Source organism: Vigna umbellata, chromosome 2, assembly GCF_029865625.1.
Source record: "Vigna umbellata cultivar VRB3 chromosome 2, Vumbellata_1.0, whole genome shotgun sequence".
Classification (NCBI taxonomy): Eukaryota; Viridiplantae; Streptophyta; class Magnoliopsida; order Fabales; family Fabaceae; genus Vigna; species Vigna umbellata.
Genome location: NC_142166.1, coordinates 7,534,481 through 7,561,608, shown reverse-complemented (window position 1 = coordinate 7,561,608; position 27,128 = coordinate 7,534,481). Strand labels below are relative to the sequence as shown.

At 26.5% G+C, this 27,128-nt stretch overlaps 1 long non-coding RNA gene across 1 annotated transcript; it reads left to right on the top strand.

The window, feature by feature from the left end:
* Positions 1-835: 835 nt before the first annotated feature.
* LOC148203306 (uncharacterized) lies at positions 836-7,635 on the top strand. Its single transcript, XR_015784060.1, has 2 exons — positions 836-5,579; positions 7,437-7,635. It is a non-coding gene; the product is annotated as an uncharacterized LOC148203306 (long non-coding RNA).
* Positions 7,636-27,128: the final 19,493 nt, after the last annotated feature.

Sequence of the window (27,128 nt, the reverse complement as noted above, 5' to 3'; positions counted from 1 at the left end):
TTCATATAAGTAAATATTGTCAATGATAGATTCTTAATTAGTCTTTCCTTTACAATAAACTCTGCTGTTTTTATTATGATGTTGTATAATTGTTAAATCTTTGAAGATTTGACAAGGGTATCTACTTTTATCACCTATTGCGGTATAAATGTATGTTTTAGTTTAGTCTTGTAGGACAGGTACTCATAAGATAGTTATTTTTTGTTTTTTCTTTCTTTTCCTTCTATAATTTTTTTTTAAATTTTTTTTGTACAAGTGTTGAGACAATTGTAAGACCCATAAAAAAATATATATATATATATATATATATTTATAGTAGTAAATTTTAGTATTTTATTAGTAATAATAATTTTAATGGATAGAAAATTGTAAATTTTGGATATAAAATTATAGTAATTTTAGAAGGAGAGGTTCAAATTTTTGGTAACTTATTTAGTAAAATTTTTTAAATGGAATAGTAAAAAGTAAATAGTAAATAGTAAAAAGTAAATAGTAAAAATAAATTTTCAGCATTAAGATTCCTTAGCATGGAAGAAAGTAGTAGGTAGAAATTAGGATCAGATTTGGTGAGAAAATGATTGAAATATTATTTTTAAATAATATTAAAATAATAAATAATATTAAAATATTAATGAATAGTAAATTTTTTTTTACTATAAATAGCCATGGGAGGGAAGGGTATTTTGCACCAAGAAAAGAGGAATCAAGTGAGAGCTTGAGAAATAGAGAAGAAAGAGTTAGGGAGAAATTTTTAGTTGCAAGAAGAGTAGAGGTTCTGAAGGGTTTCGGGGAAACAAATTCGGAGCAGGAGATTAAGTCTGGAATAGAGGTAGGGGAGCTAATCCTTCTTGTTTATGATTTTTTTTATCCATGTTATGATAATGAATATGAGTTATGAGTATGTTAAAATTTTGGTAATGGTAGTTATCTATTCACTTATATAAATTTAGTTTTCATTATTATAATTTCTTATTTTCGAGTTACTGTTGTGAAAATTTTCTATTAATTGTTTTCACCGTTGGATTTAGCTAAAATTTTAGTATGTGAATCCTAAGACCTATTACTAAACTTTGACCGTTCGGATTTGAAAATAGAAGTCTGTACTTGGAAAAATAAATACTGCAAGTTTGAGTAAATTAGTCACCCTGTAGTTCTGTTACTAAGTTGTCTCGGTAAAAATATAGATTTTGACCTATTTAACCGTTAGATCAACCTCAAAATTTGATATATGATTCTTAGGACATATTAATACAATTTGACCGATCGGATTTGTAATTGAAGGTCTATGTTTAGAGAAAGAAATTTCGAAAGTGTGAAACAATCGGATGAACACTGTATTGTTGTTCTTAAGCTATCATGGTACAAATTTCATATATATTTCATCTACCGTTAGATTGAGCCCAAACTTTAGTATGTAATTCATAAGACATATTAAGTCATTTTGACCGTTCAGATTTGTAATTAAATGTCTGTGATTAGGGAAATTAGTTTCGCATTTTGAGTATAACCGAAAACCACTTAAAATTCTGCACTTGAGTTACCTCGGTAAAACCTCAATATCTATCTAGTTAACCGTTGGATCAACCTGAAATTTTAATATGTAGTTTATAACAAATAGTGAATTATTGTGACCAATCAGATTTGAAATCGGAGTTACAGATTTAGAGATATTAATTTCGTATCTTCTCAGGGATCTTAATATTGCTTAATTTCGATTTTTTGATATCTATATTAAATTTCGGTGTTAATATTATATGCTGTTGTTTTAAATCTGTAAATAAGAAATTTGTTAAAAACTAGTTGAGGAACGCTTTGGCTAAGGAAAGATTTGGTACTTAAGTTGTCCATTGTGACGCACCTCTCTTTCCTGGAAGTCTACTCGACAAGTTTTTAACTTAAATCCTATTGAACAGATTTTGTACTGTTAAATTATTATGCAAAATATGTTGTTGGAATGAAAATGTTTGATTAATTCATGTTATTGTGGTAGATATGAAATTATGAATTATAATTGTGATTTATGCGATAATTGTATTTTATTATACTGCATTTGAATTTATGCATCTGAACATGTTATGAGTAGTATGGGGAGATTTTGTAGGGGTATAATGTGAGTTGAGGAATATTAGTATGGTATGAGTCTTGTGGAGAGATTAAGTAAATGTTATGGTATTTGTGTATATGTTGATGTTGAGGGTCCCGTAGTTGGAGGTTATCCTGATACTCTAATAATCATCTATTCTCAAGTAGAGAGGGATGAATTATGTGGTGAGAGGAGCAGGAGGTCCTGGTCTATGTGCCGGTTTTGGACATAGTGAGGGGATTAACCTTGTGAATGGTATGAAGTATTTTGAAAGTGTATTTGTATATAAAAAAAAAAAGAGAAAAAAAAAAAAAAGAAGAAGTAGAAGTCATTACAAGTGCATAACCTCCCGTGACCGCTCATCAACTTATCATCCGGATGAGTGTCTATTGGGTATTGTGGTGTCTATTGGGTATTGTGAGACGAGTGTCTAATAGGAATTGTGGTATGAGAGTGTCGAACATAATTATTATATGATGTTTATATCAAGGTAATTATATATGTTTTATAAATGATTTGTTGCATGTTAGCTCACCCTACTTGTTTGTGTTTGTTTTGTTTGGGTATGTGCGATGATCGTATAATTCGTTATACGGGAGCAGATGAAGGAATGTCGTCTGAAACAATACCAAGGAAGAAAGAGATCGAAGAATAAGTTAGAAGAATTCAAGTTATATTTAGGAGTTTATAGTTGAAATCTGAGTTTAAAATATATCAACGGTGAATTTATAAGTGTGAGATTACGGGATATTACCGTAAATGTAATGTTACAATATATAAATTATGAATTATCCAGTGTGAGATATTGGGATGTTACATTAATGGTATCAGAGCAGTTCGTCCTTAGGATGACCTCTGTGTTGTGGGTCTTCCGTGTCTTCTCTGTGAAGAATTGAGTCTAAATGGTATAATTTACCATTTCCTCTAAATCTAGATAGTAGAGTATTGTGTCTAATTACCATGACTTTTACCATAGATGATTTTCCTTTCTTAATTCTGAGGGTTTGAGGAAATATATTAGAATTAGTTAAAGCCTTGATAGGGAGATATAATACTAGAGTTTAAGTTTCAATGGATGAGTGAAGATGTTGGTGTTTAGAAGTAAATTTTTTAGAAGTTTCTAGAACAAAATTAATAGATGAGATATCTTACGTTTCACAAAAAGGAGTTGAGTTCAAAGGCTAGATTAAGATAAGCTTTGGATAAGCAGGAATGTGGCAAGGTTTGAGAAATCAGTTTGGTTTAGTATATCAGTAACGTTAGAAGTCAGAAGAGAAGGAAGTATTGATGAGAAACAGAGTGGCATTGTGTGAGATTGGTAACATGGATTGATGTATCAGCGATGATTGGAATCTGAAGAAAGAAAATGGTGGAAGATTTGAAGATAAAGTTTAAAATAAAAAGGGATAGGAATACTGAAGTAGATTAAGAATAAATCAAATATTAGACGAAGAAGAGTAAATAAGAAGTTGTATAAGGCATAAAGAGGATTGAGAGAAAGTTTAATAGGAGGAGAAATTTATAAGTTAAGAGAACATGATGTCTTTAGAGAAGAATGAAGTATTGGAAGGATTCTAAGCTAAATGGATGATTAAAAGGAGATGGTTAGATTTTTTCAGTAAATGCATTAGAGATAAGATTTGAGAATATGTGAATTTGGTATGAGGAGTAGTGGAGAAAATCCAGGTACGAAAATTTTGGCTTTCGGCTTATGCAAATATTTGGTATTTTTATGATAGGATTAAAATGTCATGATTTATGGTTATAAATTTTATTGATTTTGGAATATTAAAGTTAGTTGAGGTAGTGTAGGTTGAATTGATATTATTATGAACATGACAAGATAAGGAAGAAGAAGAGTTTGGAAATAGATAAAAAGGAGGGTTGCAATGTGATTAGGGAATTTGGAATAAATAAGAAGTTGTAGGTTGTGATTGGAGAAATTTCATCAGGTATAGTTATGTGGTAGTATTCAAACCTCAATGGTGATGTAAAGGATGAGGATGAGTATTTTAGGGATGTCTGACCAATGCAAGTGAAGGATAGATATTGCAGTCTAGGGTATGATCGAAAGGATAGTTTGGTCATGTTACAATATGTTTTTAGAAGTTTATGGTCTTCAAGAATTGTGAGTTGATTGTTGAACATTAAGTGTAGTTAAGGGTGAATGCAATATTATCGAGAATCAGATAAGTTCATCAAGGACGAGTGAAGGAAATGATGCATAATCTTAAGTGTGGAAGAGTTTCTATGGATGTTATAAAGCATACTCAATATAAGTATTATTTTTGGACAAGTCCTTGTTAAATGGGTATAGAAAAGAAAACATAAGGATGAATTGTTTAGTAATAGTGTTTTGGACTCCGTGTAATCATCAGAGTAATTAGAAATTTTACGGAAAATAGAAGTATAGGGTAAGGTGGAGCAATCTAGTATAAAATTTTGGTAAACATAAGTGGCTTTTGGAGGCGTACGATTTCTAGGAGTAGAAACTGTATTAAATAATGGAAAGTTGTTACGGAAAAAAAAAAAAATGATTCTTAGAGTTTAATGGGGTCATGGAAGTCTTAAATAGGGATCTATAAGGAGAATTACTTTCTTGTTATAGTAGGAATGAAAAGTTTTATGAAATCTTGTGATTAATAGTTTATGAGTGATGAGTTCTTTTAAAACATTAATGAATTATTTTGAGACTAGTGAGGTATGTTTAATGGTGGTTTTCATGGGGCTAAAAGTGTCAAGTAAAAGTGTTTTGAAGGTTTATGATTTTAATTTTTTCGTGAATACATTTCAAATTTGACATGCTAGAAATTTGATGCACAAAATAAGTAGAGTAAATGAATTTACAAGGAAACTAGGAGATAAGGTGAAATAATCATAACTTTATTTCGAATTTTTGAATTTTCGAGGACGAAAATTTTTTTTGTGTTGGGGAGAATGTAAGACCCATAAAAAAATATATATATATATATATATATTTATAGTAGTAAATTTTAGTATTTTATTAGTAATAATAATTTTAATGGATAGAAAATTGTAAATTTTGGATATAAAATTATAGTAATTTTAGAAGGAGAGGTTCAAATTTTTGGTAACTTATTTAGTAAAATTTTTTAAATGGAATAGTAAAAAGTAAATAGTAAATAGTAAAAAGTAAATAGTAAAAATAAATTTTCAGCATTAAGATTCCTTAGCATGGAAGAAAGTAGTAGGTAGAAATTAGGATCAGATTTGGTGAGAAAATGATTGAAATATTATTTTTAAATAATATTAAAATAATAAATAATATTAAAATATTAATGAATAGTAAATTTTTTTTACTATAAATAGCCATGGGAGGGAAGGGTATTTTGCACCAAGAAAAGAGGAATCAAGTGAGAGCTTGAGAAATAGAGAAGAAAGAGTTAGGGAGAAATTTTTAGTTGCAAGAAGAGTAGAGGTTCTGAAGGGTTTCGGGGAAACAAATTCGGAGCAGGAGATTAAGTCTGGAATAGAGGTAGGGGAGCTAATCCTTCTTGTTTATGATTTTTTTATCCATGTTATGATAATGAATATGAGTTATGAGTATGTTAAAATTTTGGTAATGGTAGTTATCTATTCACTTATATAAATTTAGTTTTCATTATTATAATTTCTTATTTTCGAGTTACTGTTGTGAAAATTTTCTATTAATTGTTTTCACCGTTGGATTTAGCTAAAATTTTAGTATGTGAATCCTAAGACCTATTACTAAACTTTGACCGTTCGGATTTGAAAATAGAAGTCTGTACTTGGAAAAATAAATACTGCAAGTTTGAGTAAATTAGTCACCCTGTAGTTCTGTTACTAAGTTGTCTCGGTAAAAATATAGATTTTGACCTATTTAACCGTTAGATCAACCTCAAAATTTGATATATGATTCTTAGGACATATTAATACAATTTGACCGATCGGATTTGTAATTGAAGGTCTATGTTTAGAGAAAGAAATTTCGAAAGTGTGAAACAATCGGATGAACACTGTATTGTTGTTCTTAAGCTATCATGGTACAAATTTCATATATATTTCATCTACCGTTAGATTGAGCCCAAACTTTAGTATGTAATTCATAAGACATATTAAGTCATTTTGACCGTTCAGATTTGTAATTAAATGTCTGTGATTAGGGAAATTAGTTTCGCATTTTGAGTATAACCGAAAACCACTTAAAATTCTGCACTTGAGTTACCTCGGTAAAACCTCAATATCTATCTAGTTAACCGTTGGATCAACCTGAAATTTTAATATGTAGTTTATAACAAATAGTGAATTATTGTGACCAATCAGATTTGAAATCGGAGTTACAGATTTAGAGATATTAATTTCGTATCTTCTCAGGGATCTTAATATTGCTTAATTTCGATTTTTTGATATCTATATTAAATTTCGGTGTTAATATTATATGCTGTTGTTTTAAATCTGTAAATAAGAAATTTGTTAAAAACTAGTTGAGGAACGCTTTGGCTAAGGAAAGATTTGGTACTTAAGTTGTCCATTGTGACGCACCTCTCTTTCCTGGAAGTCTACTCGACAAGTTTTTAACTTAAATCCTATTGAACAGATTTTGTACTGTTAAATTATTATGCAAAATATGTTGTTGGAATGAAAATGTTTGATTAATTCATGTTATTGTGGTAGATATGAAATTATGAATTATAATTGTGATTTATGCGATAATTGTATTTTATTATACTGCATTTGAATTTATGCATCTGAACATGTTATGAGTAGTATGGGGAGATTTTGTAGGGGTATAATGTGAGTTGAGGAATATTAGTATGGTATGAGTCTTGTGGAGAGATTAAGTAAATGTTATGGTATTTGTGTATATGTTGATGTTGAGGGTCCCGTAGTTGGAGGTTATCCTGATACTCTAATAATCATCTATTCTCAAGTAGAGAGGGATGAATTATGTGGTGAGAGGAGCAGGAGGTCCTGGTCTATGTGCCGGTTTTGGACATAGTGAGGGGATTAACCTTGTGAATGGTATGAAGTATTTTGAAAGTGTATTTGTATATAAAAAAAAAAAGAGAGAAAGAAAAAAAAAAGAAGAAGTAGAAGTCATTACAAGTGCATAACCTCCCGTGACCGCTCATCAACTTATCATCCGGATGAGTGTCTATTGGGTATTGTGGTGTCTATTGGGTATTGTGAGACGAGTGTCTAATAGGAATTGTGGTATGAGAGTGTCGAACATAATTATTATATGATGTTTATATCAAGGTAATTATATATGTTTTATAAATGATTTGTTGCATGTTAGCTCACCCTACTTGTTTGTGTTTGTTTTGTTTGGGTATGTGCGATGATCGTATAATTCGTTATACGGGAGCAGATGAAGGAATGTCGTCTGAAACAATACCAAGGAAGAAAGAGATCGAAGAATAAGTTAGAAGAATTCAAGTTATATTTAGGAGTTTATAGTTGAAATCTGAGTTTAAAATATATCAACGGTGAATTTATAAGTGTGAGATTACGGGATATTACCGTAAATGTAATGTTACAATATATAAATTATGAATTATCCAGTGTGAGATATTGGGATGTTACAACAATCCTGTCCCATTTCAATTTTTAAAATAAAAAAAATAGTAAAGATAAACCTAATTATTTTTAAAATTAAGAAATGGTCACGAGTGAATGTTGAAGTTAGGATATCACTTTTGATAGACCTTAGGAGTAAGATTTCCTCCTCCCCTATATAAAGTTAAAGAAGCATATTATCCTTAAAAAAAGACATACATAAAATTATTAGAAGCAGGATGGGTTAGAGACCGTTTCATGAACCTTAAAAACGAAGACAAAAGTAAGTGATAATGAATGTATTCTTAAATAATATTGTTTACGTTAAATATTTTGAAATGGATTATAAACTTATATTAAGTGGGTTCTAACGTTTCTTGTATCTCAAAGACCTATTTATGTCCTTTTACCATGTCTTTAACTTCAAATTATAGCTAATTAATTACTATTATTATACTTTTGAGAGTTTCTCAAATTACACTTACATCCCTAGTACTTTCCTTTATTAAGTCTAAGTGTAAAGTTTTCAAACTTAAGGAATGTGCATGTGTTAATCATTGTAATAAACTTTGGGGACCATATTCTAATACACTAGCCCAACCCAATATGATGACAAGTTTGACCTAATATATTATGTCAACCTATAAAATATATAGTTTTATTTTTTGTATTTATTTCTTTCATTATACATGTAACAAACAGATAAATAATTATAAAATATAACATTATACAAAAATATTTAATTTGTAGTTAAGTATCTAGATTTTCTGTGTACAAATTATTATATGAATATATGCATATAACTCGTCGTTATTATTATTATAAGAAACTGTTGGTTAAAGTTAATTACTATAGGATAAGCTTTTCTAATTTGTTACCCAAAATGAACCATCAATTTTATTATCTTTCAGGCGGCATAGTTGTAGGTATTATATACTGAATGTTCCACCAATCTATTAAATTTTTCTTTTTCATAATAATGAACAAGCTCGAAAACCAAAATTTGATAATAGTGACAAAAATACAGAGTTTAATAATAATTATTATTTCAAGTGTAAGGTGAAAGGTTTAGTGTCTTATAGGCGATAAAAGGATAGATGTTGGTTTACAGGCTACAATGTTATGTTTGGAAGTTATTTGTAAAAGGAATACTAATGTTAAAATTAGTAAAGCTTTGTCAGTAAATATAAATGAATACAAAATCATACATTTTTTATTATTATTATTATATATATTTATTGGGGTAACCTAATTATAACTTAATTAAAAATAATCATATTTTATCTTAAATGATTCAGCATTAGGAATAATCATTTTATTATAAGACTGTTATAATCTCTTTAGTACAAGACTGTTAGATCTGATTTTATGGCTACAATTAGATTTATTTCATCTAACTAATTATTGATTTTTATAACTTGATGGTCATACAATACAATAATAATACAGTAAATTAATAGTATAATACATCTTATCATAATTCCCAAATTATGTACAGAGAATATATGTAGTTACAAAAGGAATTTCAGGTTTCATATAAATAAATATAACAAGATTAACAATTAATCCGATCAAGATTCACTGTTACAATAACAATATATATATATTTTTATTTATTATTATTATTATTATTATTATTATTATTATCAAGTATTTCTTTTATGATCTTTTTACATTTTTCATTTACTTCACTCTTTTTATTATATAATTTTCTCTCACAAAATAATTATTGTTTTGACGTCTTACTCGCCTCATAAACCATTACTTTTGTGACTTTGAGTTTAGATTAAGAATATTTTCTAATATGATATGATAACATTGCATGAAAAGTTTAAAAAGTAATTATTTTATAATTTTTTCAATAATCAAATAAAAATACTAATATGTTTTCTTTTTTTCTTCTGAATTTTTTTATATAGACGCACTCTTTCACTGTTTCAGCAGCCTGGGTTTGTCAGTCAACGACATGTATCCGAGAGAGTTGCCATTACCGACTTTTATATTTTTTTAATGAGAATATTCTATTAAAGAATATTAGAGAATCAAATATTGTGTTAGTTATAATTTAGATACTATTATAATTTATACAAATTTATGTATATATTATTCTTTTAATAGATGTAAAATTATAGGATCCTGTATATATATGGTACTCTACTATTTAAAATAATACTTTAAACCTTTTATTATGGTATCAAAAACCAAACACTGATATCCTCTATAATATAGAAATCATTGTTTTTTTCTATTGAATATTTCTGATGGCTTCATGACAATCAATCGGAGAAACATGATTCTAGAACTTCCGCTGCTTCCAAGAGTTATATTTCTAGTCTACCGGATTTGTGACCAAGTAAGGTATATCTAACTATGCCCTTAATCTTTTTGTTGTTACTAAGAATAGTGATTGGATAATTGATTCGGGTGCTACTGATCATAAGACTTGTGATCCTCTATATTTACTAATTTTTTCTCTAATTGTTCTAAAACTGTTATTATTAATGTCAATGGGATCTTATCTCCTGTAGTATTTAAAATAATACATCAGAATTATTCTTTAAACCTTTTATTATTATATTTGTATTTTTTGTGCATTGTTTATGATACATTTCACTTCACAAGATAACAAATATTGTAAAAACGCGTCGTTTTCAGATATACAAAGAAAATTCAAATATATATCATGTGATGATACCTGTCCGCATAGAAAAATATTAAAATTAATTTAAACATATTCTTTACGTATATAAGCAAAGACAATCTGAGATAACAAGCAAAACTTTTCAAACTATAGTTGTGATAGTTGAAATTTTACTATATTCTGTTTACTTCAATAATTTTTTAGATTAATTAGGTTGATATCTATACGTCAGTAGAGTCACGTATATTATAATTTTTTATTAATATTATATTATTGTATTCTTAATTAAAAACAAAAGTTCTTAATCAAATTGCAAGAAACCATGAATCGATTAAAATAAGATAGATTTGTGTGTGCAAAAATAGTGTGGTGTGGAGTTTAATTTAGACGCTTCCTTGTGCTGAAAATTAAAATTCAAAAAATTTGTTGCTGCCAATGTAGCCATCAAATTTTTAGTTGTTAACAACTCATTGAACCAATTTATATCTTGTTTTAATTTAATTAATAATTAATACATATTTTAGTGTTATATTTTAATTAAACAATTTGACATTTTAAGAAATCAAAATAATGTATTCGTTTAATACAATAAATAATTAAAATAACTTATTTTATGACATTACTTTATAAAATTATATATTTTTAAATTATACTATTTTAATGTAATAAAAATATACATATATTTACAAAAGTAACGTTCTTTATTAGTACGGTTAGGTAATAATTCAATATAACTCAGTTAGGTTAGATTGAATTTCACTTACTGTTAGGTTAAATTTAATTTACTCTAAGCTAACCTACTTTTATTTACGTAATAGATTTATTATGAACCTTGTATTATGAATACATTATGTTATATTTTTCTTTTCACAATGTAATTACTTTGAAAAACCTTTTTATGATTTGATTTATTGTAAGATTCATGAAAAAAATAAAAAAATAATAATATATATATATATATATATATATATATATATATTATATTTATATTTATAGTAAATTTTAGTATTTTATTAGTAATAATAATTTTAATGGATAGAAAAATGTAAATTTTGGATATAAAATTATAGTAATTTTAGAAGGAGAGGTTCAGATTTTTGGTAACTTATTTAGTAAATTTTTTAAATTGAATAGTAAAAAGTAAATAGTAAATAGTAAAAAGTAAATAGTAAAAAAAATAAATTTTCAGCATTTAGATTCCTTAGCATGGAAGAAAGTAGTAGGTAGAAATTAGGATCAGATTTGGTGAGAAAATGATTGAAATATTATTTTTAAATAATATTAAAATAATAAATAATATTAAAATATTAATGAATAGTAAATTTTTTTTTTACTATAAAGCCATGGGAGGGAAGGGTATTCTGCACCAAGAGAAGAGAAATCAAGTGAGAGCTTGAGAAATAGAAAAAAAAAAGAGTTAGGGAGAAATTTTTTAGTTGCAAGAAGAGTAGAAGTTGTGAAGGGTTCCGGGGAAACAAATTCGGAGCAGGAGATTAAGTCTGGAATAGAGGTAGGGGAGCTAACCTTTCTATGTTTTTTTATGATTTAATAGTTCTATGCTTTTATATTATGATTTAGTATTATTTTATTACTATTCATATATTGAAATTCTGTGTGAATATTGTTAATGTTTACTGTATGTTTATCTATGTTGAAATCCGGTATAAATATTATATGCTGTTGTTTTGAATCTGTAAATAAGAAATTTGTTAAAACTAGTTGAGGAACACTTTGGCTAAGGAAAGACTTGGTACTTAAGTTGTCCATTGTGACGCACCTCTCTTTCCTGGAAGTCTACTCGACAAGTTTTTAACTTAAATCCTATTGAACAGATTGAGTACTGTTAAATTATTATGCAATATATTGAGTTTGTGTGATTTATGCAATGATTGTATTTTATTATATTGCATTTGAATTTATGCATCTGAACATGTTATGAGTATTATGGGGAGATTTTGTAGGGGTATAATGTGAGTTGAGGAATATGAGTATGGCATGAGTCTCGTGGAGAGATTCAGTAATATTATGGTATTTGTGTATATGTTGATGTTGAGGGTCCCGTAGTTGGAGGTTATCCTGATACTCTAATAATCATCTAGTCTCAAGTAGAGAGGGATGAATTATGTGGTGAGAGGAGCAGGAGGTCCTGGTCTATGTGCCGGTTTTGGACATAGTGAGGGGATTAACCTTGTGAATGGTATGAAGTATTTTGAAAGTGTATTTGTAAAAAGTAGAAGTCATTACAAGTGCATAACCTCCCGTGACCGCTCATCAACGTATCATCCGGATGAGTGTTTATTGGTATTGTGGTGTCTATTGGGTATTGTGAGACGAGTGTCTAATAGGAATTGTGGTATGAGGGTGTCGAACATAATTATTATATGATGTTTATATCAAGGTAATTATACATGTTTTATAAATGATTTGTTGCATGTTAGCTCACCCTACTTGTTTGTGTTTGTTTTGTTTGGGTATGTGCGATGATCGTATAATTCGTTATACGGGAGCAGATGAAGGAATGTCGTCTGATCCAGTGCCAATGAAGAGAGAGACAGAAGAATAAGTTAGAAGAATTCGAATTATATTTATGAGTTTATAGTTGAAATTTGAGTTTAAAACATGTGTAGACATATATTAACTATGAATTTATAAGTGTGAGATTACGGGATATTACCGTAAATGTAATGTTACAATATATAAATTATGAATTATCCAGTGTGAGATATTGGGATGTTACATTTATTAACTTGTTAAAAACCTTCTAAATTAATTTTTGAAAACATTGTATTATTTTTTTAATTAAATTAATACTTGAAAGTCATTATTTTGTAATAAAATATGTTGTTCAAAAGTTTGACTAATCAAATCTAATAATTAAAAACTTAACTCAATGTAATCCGATATTATTTTAATAGATTAATTAATAAGTTGTCTAAATTTTATCCAACCCAACTCAAAATATCTCTATGTAAAATTTTCTTATATTAATATACAATCAAAAAGATTAAAATACACAATCTAACATATATTAACCATTATTGTCTAATGAAGTTTAGTTAAAAGTTTACTTCAAAATATTACATTAAAACTTATGTTATAAAAGTTTATATTAATCCAATTTTTCTGACAAGTCCTATGGAGTACAATCTTTACTAGATTGACCTATTAATCCATTCGAATCATATGTAGCATTTGATAAATATATCTAAGGGTCAAACTAAAACTCAATGTAAATAAGCCTAAAGTTTGGAAGTCAAATCTATCTCTAAAAAGATAAAAAGCTTAAAAATAAAGAATATTATCCACACATTATATTTCTTCGTTATAAATATGAAATTGTATATTATTTTAATCATATACAAACAATTATTTCATCCTAGCCGAAATTCTCGTGGTATCAAATCTAGGTTAAGTATAGCTTATACCACAAGCTTAAAATCACATTCCAATCCCATATTATGCTCCAACCTTTAGAACGACAAATTTCAAATGTTTTGATATAATACACTCTGACTTTTAGAATGACAAATTTCAAATTACTTTGATAACTTGCAATAAGTTAGTTAGGCGGTATTAAAATATGGATTAAATATATTTTAAAAATTTTAATACCGTTTAATTTATAAATTTTAAAAATAAATAAATATAATTATTTTAAATTGTATTTTAAAATAATTATTTATTCATTTTTAAAATTGAGAATTAAAATATATCAAAATTTGATATATGGATAAATTTCAATTTTGTATGCAAATTAAGAAAAAAAATATATTTAATCTTATTAAAATCCTACAAATATTCACCAAAATCTGATATACCATTCCAAATTTATATATAAAACATATTCAAACAATATATAATACAAAACTTATAACAATTATCAAGATCAATCTAATAATATATATATATATATATATATATATATATATATAATGAAATTCCTATTATATATTAATATATACTTAGCTACAATCTTTTAAAAGTCAGTTGAAAATTTTGACTTTTATCTCTTCAACGACTTAGGATCGATTATGTAACGAGAGTTCTAAAAAACAAAAGAACTGATATAATATTTTTTTAGTTAAAACTTTAAACTATAACATGTTGACAAAGGACCAAAATAATATAGAATTATAGTTTAAAATGAATAAAAAATACATAAATTGGTATAATTAAATAGGCCATAACAAAGTGAAAGATCCCCTCTTTCTTTTCTCTCTTTTTCTGAAAGATATTCTCTGAATATATCTTTACTAAAGGCATACGGAGGCTTAGAACTTTCATTGCGACCTAAAATTCTTAAAGACCATCCACAGCTTTCCACCCAAGTTTAAGAAAATATTTTAATTTTGCTCCTTCTACAACCACTAAATATTTTTTCCCATATAAAAAATTAATTTATATTATGAAACAATGTACGTAATCAAAAGTTACCATCTCTTTCTTCTTTCAACCATTGTAAACTTAAATATTTTTAATTACCATGAAAAACTACATTTCTTTATTAACTGCAAATATTAATTTCTGTCCTTCATATATTTTAATAGCTTACATGTGCATATCTTTCTTTCTTTGTACTAGTATGTAAGGATATCATGGAAATCTTTTATTAATTATTTTCAATACATTTTTCACCAATTATATTTTTTAGTATAGGATTAATAATTGGATAGGTGCGAATAAAAGAAGTTCGAAGAGGTTTGATGAATACACAAAAGAATCTAAGAAAAAAATTGTTGGAGACAGTTTTGGTGCGTAATTATGTTCCAAAAGGAAATATAATCCAAATATAAAATTTGGTGGAAATAAAAAAGAATCGATTCTACCCTTCTATTTTCATATTTAGATTCATTTTTCTTTTCTCTAGAGCTTCTACAACCTTCCTCAGAAGACTTTCAAAGGACATTTAGTATTATGCAATAATTTAGGCATCATAAAAGAATTGGTACCACTCCAAAAGACTTCTTACCAATGTAGATATCTTATCTATATATAAACTCATGTTCATCTCTTATTTATCTTATGTGGGACTTTGTTTGTATCCAACATAAAACACGTTTTTAGCATATATTAAATTGTTTAATATATTTTGTATGAAACCTGTTTAAAATGTTAAAAAGAAATTAATGTACTTTGGATAAAATAAACTATATTAATTCATTTTAAATTTTGATAATAAAAATATATAATAATTTTAAATATAAACTAATTTCAATTTTGTTCATATATTAAAAACATATTCAATCTTAAATATACTTTATTATTTTTAATCATTATATATAGATATATATATATATATATATATATAAAACAAAAAGAAGTTATTGTGAAAACAATAATTTTGATGCTGTGTTAATAACAGTCTACAAATATTTCAATATGTGTTTTTGGCCATCACTTTGAGAGACATTATTTAATATTTTAGTTTGATTTTATTTAAATCAGCTATAAGCTAACATGAAATTCGAAATAAAGATCACACGAATGTTAATAATACTTTCTTTCTTAACAATTTCTTTCATATTCTCTTATAATTATTTTTCTAGTTTTTTAAATTTAATGTAATCCACCAAAACAAGAACATCATTAAAAAAGAATGCATTCTTTTTTACATTCCTATGGCCAACTATTTTCATTCTCACTCTACCGTTCTTTATCATTTATGTATGAAGTTTCTAATTTAATTTTATTTTCTGTTCGCAATGTTTTAAAATTATTTTTTACTTGACAAAAAAAGCTCTGAATTTGTAACTTTCAATAATACTTTTAACGTGATTTTCTTTCAAATCCAACTTTTAAGTTTGAAAAATATCTTTGCTATTTTTTTAAAAATTATTCTTAAGAAAATGTTAGGTATAAGTTGATTGAGTTGGCATCGTGTGAGCGAAAGAATTAGTGTAATTTTTTTATTATCAACAATAAAAATGTATAAGCTGATTTTGATTTTTATACACATGTTTTGAGTTTGCATGGTCCTCATGTCTATGAATAGTTATGATATTTCATGGTGATTAAGATTGTTTTTAGCAAAAAGTATGAAGACCCTTAAACTAAAGCATCAGTGTCTTCCTTTTCTCATTGTTCCTCTTATTTAATCTAATATATAGAAATTATGTGTATATAAATATTTTTTGTTTATTTTCTAGATTTCAGGTAATTATTAATAGAGATATTCCTTTAATTTACTAAGAGTGATTTAAATATTTTAATGAAACATCAAAATTCATGCCTTGAATATACATTAACAACATTAAATGAATGGAATATTCAACGACTTAATCTCCATTGTGTTCGTTTCTTTCAAATGTAAATTATTTAGATGCATACTTTTTTAAATTGCAGTTTTTACATTCATTGTCATAGTAACTGTTGCGAAAATTGTTCACATTCTACGATAATGAGATATAAATTAATTATATGGTCATAGTAAAATCTTGAACTTAACCAAGTTTTATGTATTTTTAAGCTGGTTAAACTTAAGCCTATCAATCAGAAGTCAACTGAGTCATAAGTTAGAAACGAATCTGCATTATGATAATATTAAATTCAATAACCCTAATGCCTTTAAGAACTAGAAGCTAAAATTCAATAAGATTGAAATAGAATTAAGAAAAATGTGTCTGAATATTTTTTTCTCATTTCTCTTTCTGTTTCTCTCTATCAGACACAGCTAAAATCTAGACACATCCAAAGAGAAATTTTGCAAGTTGTTGAGGGAACTTTTGTAAGTTAATGCATGTGCAGGTTTTCAGTTTGTGTGCATTGAATGAATTTCCTGGACAACAAACGTGCTGAAAGGAACCAAACAACAACATCAGAACTTTGTAGAACAGTGTCCCACGGTTCAAACACAGCACTTTATGTGGCAACAAAAAAAGAGCAAAATCATTTTCCTCCGATAAATCAAACTCAATCTACGAAATTTTATATTTCAATTTTCCCTTTTAGTTTAGACTTAGCAATATCAATTGTTCTTTCTTGCTTCTTAGTGGACCCTAATTATACAAATTATATTCAATGCCACGATGTTTTACTGTATGTCAATAATTATATCCATTACATCATGTCTAATATTAATATAAATCAAATTATGCTAAGATAATATATTATTTTTTAGAAACGAAATAGCTTATTTTATATCAAGTAACTTTATAATTAAAATGATATAAAACTGATTGTATAGAGAAATTAAATAAAACAGAATAAAAAATGAAATAAATTTCTTTAGAAGTTCGTTTTAGTTTATGCATAAATTAAAAAAAATGTAAAAGAATTTATACAAATTAACCTAAATGTAATTTAAAAATAGAAAACATTATTTCAATTTATTTTCTTAGTTTTTCCTTAAAATAGGTAAAACAAACCAAACAAATTCATAAAAAATGATTGGAAGATAACAAATATTTATTAAAAAATTCGTCTACAAATAGATGTTTTAAAGAAACAAGTTTTGAGTTCCAACATCGAAGATAGTACTAAGAGTTAAAATAGTGAGACTACAAAAAATGATTGATTTTTTAGACTTTTAAAGTCAACAAATTGAAACGTTTAGCAAGCATTATATCTTTATAGGTTTGTGTTCCATTTATAATATTATCATCAACATATAGAATCCGATAGAAGGAAAACACTTGTGAAGAGGACTTTTTTTTTTGAAGAGGTTGTTGCATAACATAAACAAACACAAATGCGATCCTTATTTTAAGGTTACCCACGTTGAATTTAGACTCATATGACACATAAATGTAGACTGTAATATATATATATATATATATATATATATATATATATATATATATATATATATATATATATATATATATATATAATATATAATATAATATATTTCTGAAAGTAGGTTCCATATTTAAAAGTTAGGTGAGACAAGCACACTACTGTGGATAGGATCACAATAATTATATTTTTATGTCTTTTAACCATTAAATAATGTATGAATGTATTTAATATGTAATTGGATAGGATAGAGATTATGATACACTAATATCATACGTGTATAGTGCATTCTGTATTTAATATGTATCAAAATTTTTTTACAACTAACTTTTTAAATATAAGTTTTATGACGAATTCATCATATGTTAGTAGGTAGACTAAGTAAATTTGAATGTATTAAAGTTTGTGTTTTTTTTTCATTAAATTCATTGATTTTTCAACATTGCTTGGGATTTGAATGTCAAACTTGTTGCTACTAGAGGATTTTTCTCGAAATAACTAAACCTTCGTTTTGCCCATGGCTTTTGCACTTTCATGATATTATAAAGTTGCATCTCCCACATGTGCTTACATGTGATAGTTCTTTTTATTTTATAACTGAAGATTTATTTATCTCGTTGATTGGTGAATTTAATAAGTACAAAATGTTCTTACGTACTAGGGTTCAAATGTTTTGAGAGATTTCAAAATTTAAAAGTCAAATTGTACATTTGGATAATATTTCCGGCTTCTTATTAAGCATTTCTTATTTAATTGCACATATTTTTCTTCTTTACACCATTGCACAACAATAACTATATTTTATCAATGAACGTGGCAATCATCACACATTACATTAATCCTCCACCTTATTCTTTGATAAAAAAAAAAAAAAAAACATGTTCGAAATTTGAAATAAATAGCCTATAAAATAAGTGGTAGCAGAGTCAAATGTTTCATGTTCTGATTCGAGTAAGTACTTATTTTACCTAAAGTAATGACTTACATGTCAACCCTAAATGTTTTGGATAAAATGTATGGTGTGGTCTCTACCGCACTTAGATTAATTCAATGTTGTCAAATCATCATAAAATGATGATGGAATTAAATTCTGCCTACTTTTGTTGACTACGTATATACAAACATCATGCCGACTTGGTTATCACAAAAAGGAAAGAGGATTCACAAATATTTATTTTATATGACCAAAATTTATTTAATAAGATTTCTTTAATATTAATTGTAAAAGAAATAAAAAGTAATTTATTTATTTTTTGAGAAAAAGCTAATTATTTAGTAGTTTCTAATTTTATTTGGTTAAAATTATATTTTTCACTGTCATGTTATAAAACTATCATGTTATAATACTTTCTTATGTTATAAAACTATCATGTTATAATACTTTCGGAATATCAGAATTATTAAACCTTATAAATATGACATCTCAGAATATTTGGCTTTTAAAAATTCATTTTTATCATAGAAAAAATCCAATATCGTGTTGAAGAGAATATAAATTAATTATAATCCTAAGATTTTATCATAAAAACATTTGTATTTGATGAAGTGTCAAAACATATTTAATAAAAATTTATTAAATAAGTAAACAAAGAATAAGAGGAGAAAGTCATATTATCTGAAAAATTACAAAAAAATCAACAGGAAACAAGTAGGGATTTCATCGTCTCATACTTATTCTTGAAATAAAATTTTATTTTCATTTCTTCCCATATTTAATGATAAGGAAATTTTGTGCTCTATCTCCATTGAATAAAAAATATATGTCTCTAATAATAAAAGTTTCACGCTACACTTTCTTTTTGAATAGTAAATATATCCATTGAAAGGCATTCTTAATAATGTTGTATACATAATATACTTTTGTTATGATGACCATATCCTGCAACCGACTGCATATACAAGTCAAAGAAGCAATTTGAGAAAGAGAAGCTAAGAAATTTAAAACTTTGAAGTCTGATACTGAGATCCAAAATTATGGTGTATGTCCACAACTCTCACCAAGTCACATGAACGACGAGCTTCCTTAAAGCATGCAGTGCCACCAATGTCATTATCTTCATTGAATGGCCTCTTCACCATCAACCCTTCATTATTTGCTTGGAGAATGGCAAGAAATCGTTTGCAAAGGTTGTTGAAGAGGGTACAACTTCAACAAGTCAAAAGGAAAATGAATTCCATGTCCATGTGAGTTTCTTCAAAATTATGGTAAATAATATTTAAGAACTAAATTTTAAATCTAATTGAATTGTATAAAATCACTTTATAAAGTAATATTTACATTCTTTTATATATATTGAGCTAACATACACAAATTTTTCAAAAGAAAAAATGAATTATTAAATACCATATAATTTCATGTATTAATTATATATCAATAAGTTCAATTTTATCTTTAGAAAAAATACTCTAAAACCTTGCTTATTTAGCAACACATAAGACTATGTAAGATGTATTTAACGAGTAATGAATAATAAATAAAAAAATTATCTTACGATGAATTGTGTCGATGGACACTATATTTAACACAAAAAATGTTCATTGTAAATTCATAAAAAGAAATGAATAGAAAATTTTTTGTTATTAGGCTCACATACATTTAAAAAAAGTCTATAGATCATGATAGAAATTGTACTGTATGAGCGAACGGTCCTGTTAATAAAGAATATCTAATGAATTGGTCGGTCAAACAATATCAATCGACTGTTATTCTTAAATCATATTAAGATTAATAATGATTAATTTAAGTTAAAACACATTATTATCTGTTAGGTTGAAATTAGGCCAACACTAATTTAAAGTTTGTTGTATTGCATTATGTTTGTAATATTTAATATACATTTATTCATAACTGTTGAATCTTTTCTAATTTAGATTGAAATATCTTCTTTAGGTAACGTCTATAACCAAACGAAATAAAGATGAACGATGATCTATACAAAAAAGTTAGACAAAAAAATTTAAAAAACTATTAACATTCACCTTATAAACGAAACAAAAATTAACAATTTTGTAAGACTTTTCAACATAATGATATCAAGATATACACACTCATACGAAAGATCATTTGAACTGAATATATATTATTAAACCGCATTAGGCACTAAACCAATTTCCATATTAGTATAAGCTAAAAGAAATGATTATAAATAAGTAAAAATTCTAAAGTAAGCATTATTAATTTATCATGTGAGTTATACTTCGTCTACTAGTCCTTTCAAGAACATTATATAAAAGACATCTCACCTAAAGAGGAACATATAAAAAGACATCTCACATCAGAGAAGACATAATGAACAAAAAAAAATCTTAATTTTATAAATCAATCGGTAACAACTTCTAAGTTGCACCCTTTTTACTGCGTTTCGAATTATATTTTAAAGGCTGATTTAATTCACAATCTTCTTTGAAATTCAATAATAAAAAAAAAAGGGTTTTAGTTTTCAACTTACGAAATAATTAAATTGACTTTTCTTTATAACTTTAAAAGGTCACATAACACTTCTAGAAGCAAAAAGATCAAAATGAATTCTTCAAAAGGACTAAAAGGGAATATTAATTAACCTTAAAATGGACATTAAATTTATCTAATAAATTATAAAATTTAGCAGGTTATAACTAGAAAGATTTTCCATCTTTCAATCAATTACTTCCAAATGTGATTGAGAAAAAAGATCAATTTCAATACATAGTTAAGCAGTAATGGCACCAATAAGAATCATCCTCTCTCTTATCTTTGTTCCCTCTTTTCTCAAAGGCAAACGGCATTGCATGTGATTCTTAGAAGAAAAACATCATAAAAAAAATAAGGATTTCCATGATTCTTTGCATGTGAAGTACCATAGTGGGCATTGCAAGTTGCAACAACTAAACAACAAAACATTCTGGTTGTACCTTCGTTGTTATTCACTGCCATGATATGTAAACGTACCCACTTAATCATGTGGTATTTTTTTTTTAATTTTTATTAATAACTTATAATTGAAATCACAACTTGAATTAACAGTACTTTATCAAATCACTTTGAATTTCTTGTCCATTTTTGCCTCCAGAGTGTCGTATTTGTTTGTTTAATTATTCAAAATAGTGTCACATATTATTCTTTGTTGTCTCAAGTGATTCATGTGATTTTGGAGTACTTGGTTACCTTTAAAGCTATCATATGGTATGAAACATAAATAACTTATATAAGTTTTCATGCATGTAAAAACAAATTTGTTCGTTTCATTGAGTAAATTTGGCTGATTTTGAATAATTTAAATATCTTTCATATTCGTATGAACCAACTTTTAAAATTAGTATGTAGTCAAACATTAGACATCTAAATACCTAGACAATGTGAGAAATGCTTTAATAAATGCATGCAAGCTTCTTCTTTTTTTTAGTAAAGAATTAATCAATAAAAAATATAGTAGAGTATTTGAGAGGTGTTCTAACCCTTTTACAAAAAAGACGATATAAGGGATTCAAGAAGGCTAAATTACGAGCCTCAACAAAAAATTATTGTCTTATAATTTTTTGTCCTATTCAATAATTTTTGTTAATATCACAACTTCCAAAACAAATTTAAACCCATTATCCACCCTGAATACAATACATAACGATATACATCTCAAAGTACAAAGAGGACAAAGTTATCTTATAAATAAAGAACCCTTAAATGATCTTTTTATTAAAATCACATTTTTATTAAATACTTTTAATTTAGGGTTAGAGTTGGTTTAAATATAATGAAAAATTTTAAAAGTGGACAGTAACACTATTAGTTAAAAATTTTAAAGAGATTAAAAAGTTTTAGAGTAACATCATTACTTTATCTTATTTTTAAGCTCTTAAAATTTTAAATCAACAGTGTCAGTTCTAATTCTTAAAATTTTTATTATAATTTTAAACCATTTGTAATCATAAATAAAATATTTAATAAAAATATGAATTTTAATAAATATATTAATATAATATTTATATAAAAATTAAATTTGGTCTCAAAATATGACAAAATTTCTCTATTTAAACTAAGATTAAATTAAATAAAATAACAAATATAGACATCAAATTGAATATATTCTTTTAAAATATAAAAATTATTTAAAAAAATAAAATAAAATAAGTAACATAAAAAACACGATCCACCTATACTATTTAATGTTCATTAATTATTAAATTACGTTAAAAGATCAAATTAAATAAATTAACGATGGCCAAACTGAAAAAGAAAATATTAATACTAAAGTAAATAAATAAAGCGAAAATAGAAACGAAATTAATATTTAACCCTTTACTTTATTAATTTATCATTATTTGATCGATAATCTAGTATTTATAATTTTGGTTTAATTTTCAACTTACGAAATATTTAGTTTAATTTTATTTTGGCAATGATATTGAAAATACCTCGTAAATATTAAAGCTAGAGAAATACTATGATAATTAATATTTCGTTTCCACAAACATAGTAAATAGGTATTATATGTTTTAAATTAATCTGATTTGTGGAAGATATATAAAACAAAAAGGTATGACCAAAAAGGTTTTTTTCATCAAAGATTGTCCCAATTCTTTAATCCTTACTTTAATATATTAACTACTTTTGTCAAACTCTTTGGTTTCAGGATAACTAATATGCGGTAATATCACTTGACACCTGTATTGTAAATTAATAGTAATAAATAAGCATCTAAAACTAAACTTTATCTTTGTTGGAACTCCTATTACAGATTATTAATAATGAGTACACTGAACACAGAATTATATATATATAAAGTTGACTATACATATCTACTTAAATAAATTACATGCTTAGCTGTAATTAAAGCATAATTAAAAAGTATGAGATATTAATGAAGTTGAAAAGTGTTGTTTGGATTAGAAGGTACACGTGAAAAAGAGTAATTGGATGAATATGAGAAAATGAAAAGCAGATTATAATGTTATTTGGTTGGAGGCAAGAATTAAGGGATTTGAAGAGAGGAGTTAAGAGATTTGAGGAAAAATTTTGTATTGATATACTTAAAGAAATATTTTAATTGATAAAAGAAAATGATTATTATTTTACTGTAGAATTTGATATAAATTTAAATTTAAGTAGTGAAAATTATATTAAAATATATTAAAATGGTTATTGATAAAGAAAATTAAAATTAAAAAAATAAAATTATAAATTATAAAAGGAATTTATAAGAATAAATTTCAAATATATTATTTTAAATAATAATTTGTATATTATTATTTTATATTATCGGTAATAAAAATATATTAAATTTGACATAGTAATAATAAAAATTGTCCACATTATTAATAGTAAATTGAAATAAGTTTTCAAAGTACAATTTACTAATATGAACCCAATAAATTAAATTTAACAATTTTGGAAAGTTATTTAATGCAATGTAAATGTATCAATTCCATCTTTCAAATTTTTCAAGTTTTGTCGAATATTGTTTCACAAAAAAATGTCAAATTGGGAAGACTATCCTAGATATTAATTATGCTCATAATTTGTGTAATCTTGACATATTCATTCGAGACTCCATTTGACTATATTGTTTGCTCAAAAAAGAGCCACAAGTGCAAACATTTTCCTTCCACAGCAAAAACACACTAGTAGGAACTCCCCTAACCAAATAACCATCAACCTAGATGCGACTTTGTTGTGAACGAGGAGCACCAACCACTCACGAACACTAACCATGACCAAGAACCTGGACACTGAAGCAACACCAACAACAAACCTTAAAAAAAACACCAAAAACAAATATATCACACATTAAAAACATTATTCCACACACATTAAAAACATTATTCCACAAACATTTTGATGAACCCACAAAGGAAATAACCAATTTGAGGATACATTTCATTATAGTGGAATCAATTTCATTATCAACAAATATGAAGGGAATCGATTATACCCTCCTTGCAACGACAAAAATCACATAATCAATTCCAACATCTCATAAACAAATTCTAACACCTCAAGAATTGATTCAGCCAAGTCAATAATTGATTCGAACACTAATACAATCAATTTCATCACTCCCATAATCGATTCTCTTGCCATTTTAACATGTCAAGAATCGAGTCTAGCTCTTATTTTACACACCAAGAATTGATTTTATGCTTACACCACTACACACAAAATCCATTCCATCTCCCTCTTACATAGCGAAGAATTGATTCTCTCTCCCAATAATTAATTCCAACCCACTTGCATTCACCCAAACACGAAACCCAACATTCCTATTCCCAATAGGAAATGCATTCCCACTATGGTTGAGCAGTAAGACCTACAACACTAAAACACACAACAACACCAATTCTCACCTCACTGGAATCCAACACTTCTCTTCGACTTCACTTCTCAACGTAGCTAACTTAGATATGGGACTTTACTATGCCAAATAAATACATCAAACCTTCACATTCATGGCATTTTAATAGAACCACCAACCTGTCTTTCTCCCTCTATGGTCAAAGACTCAGAAATATTAGAAGAATTTGAACTATGTGTGTTGGGAATCTCATTGTACCCATGTAAGAATTTTGAGTATATTCTGGAAAGAACCTTATTTCAAAGTAAATCCAAATTAATCTCTCCCTCTCTCATGCAAATATTCGCTCTCAAATTCACACAAAACCATGAAAACAAACGTGAGGACGGATGACAAATTCATTCTCACACTTTCACTGCAACAATGTGGCACGTGGAAACAAATATAAGCTAAGAGTTAAAAAGATTAAGAGCCTATCCTAAAGTTCAAATCTTAGAATTATTATTTGACAACAATATTAATGGTATTTGTAGAGAGGTATATTTTGCAAGATTTACATCATTGCATTGATAAGAAAAAAGAAGATAAAGTTAGAAAAATTTTGAAATTAGAATCGCAAATTAAAGTTGATTTTCCTTAGCATTGTTGTCTTGGTTTAGCATGGGAATAATGGAGTCTGATCCTTTGAAAAAGTTGTTTGTCATATTTTGTGAAGCATGAAAAATGTGATAGGAGAAATTATCCTTGCCACTAAAAGGTATTTTTGGAGCCATTGTGGAACCAAAAGTTACTTTTAGCAATGGTCCCTAGCATAGAAATTTTATTATTTCAAATAAATATCAATATTGCATTTTCATTCAATGAGTAGATAAAAAAAAGATATTGTTTAGAAAAGAAGACTAAAATGTTTGAACAAGTACCAATTAACAATTTTGGTCTATTCTTCTGGCTTTGGCAATTTCATGAAATTTATTGATTGGTTTAGAGCCTTAGAGTTATTGTGTCAAGTCAACTTAGAAATTAAGTGATATTAATTAAGTAAACAAGGTTTTCAAAATTAATTGAATTAATTAATCATTTAAAGCGAAATTGTTTTTTTGTAAATTTAAGATTAGCTTTTGTATCCTAAAATGAAGTAAGCATAATTGAAATACTTAAAAAAAATGATTAAATATGGTATTGAGTTTTAGAAAGGCCTAATGGGTATCTTTCCGTATACTTGTATGTCGTTTAAATGGTTCAAAAGGTTGGTAAAAAATAAATAAAATATATTTGTACACCTTAAAAACTAAAATTGACTCTAAAGTAAACCCTTTGATCATGAAAAAATGTTTTAAGTGTTGGAAATACATCCCTCTTTAAATAAGAGATGTAATTTTTATGCATTGAAATTAATAAATAGTTTATTCCAAATTCTTGGAGTATTCTTTTTAATCTTGAAGAGATGTATATTTATCAAGTATTCGTAATAAACAGAGGTATTGAGAGAATTGGAAACATTTAAAGAGTAGTTGAGTAATTTAATTAGTAAATTAAAAACTAGTAGTAAATTGAATATCATTTGAGAGAAAAAAGAGTTTCCATCATTTCTTGGTAAGTCATCTAAACAGTGATTTTGTGTGTTATCCTCTTGATTTGTAATCCTATTTTTATAGTGAAGATCTTATGTTGGTTTATTCTCGTAATTTTTCTTTCTCACATTAGTAGGTTTTCTACGTTAAAATATTGAATTATTTTATTATTTTATACTTTTTTTCTCTCAAAACCTATTCTAAGTTATAAAGAGGAAATGTTTTCCGCTTCAGCTCAATTACCAATCCTAAGTCCCACAATAAAATAATAAGACTTAAGATGCATACATATG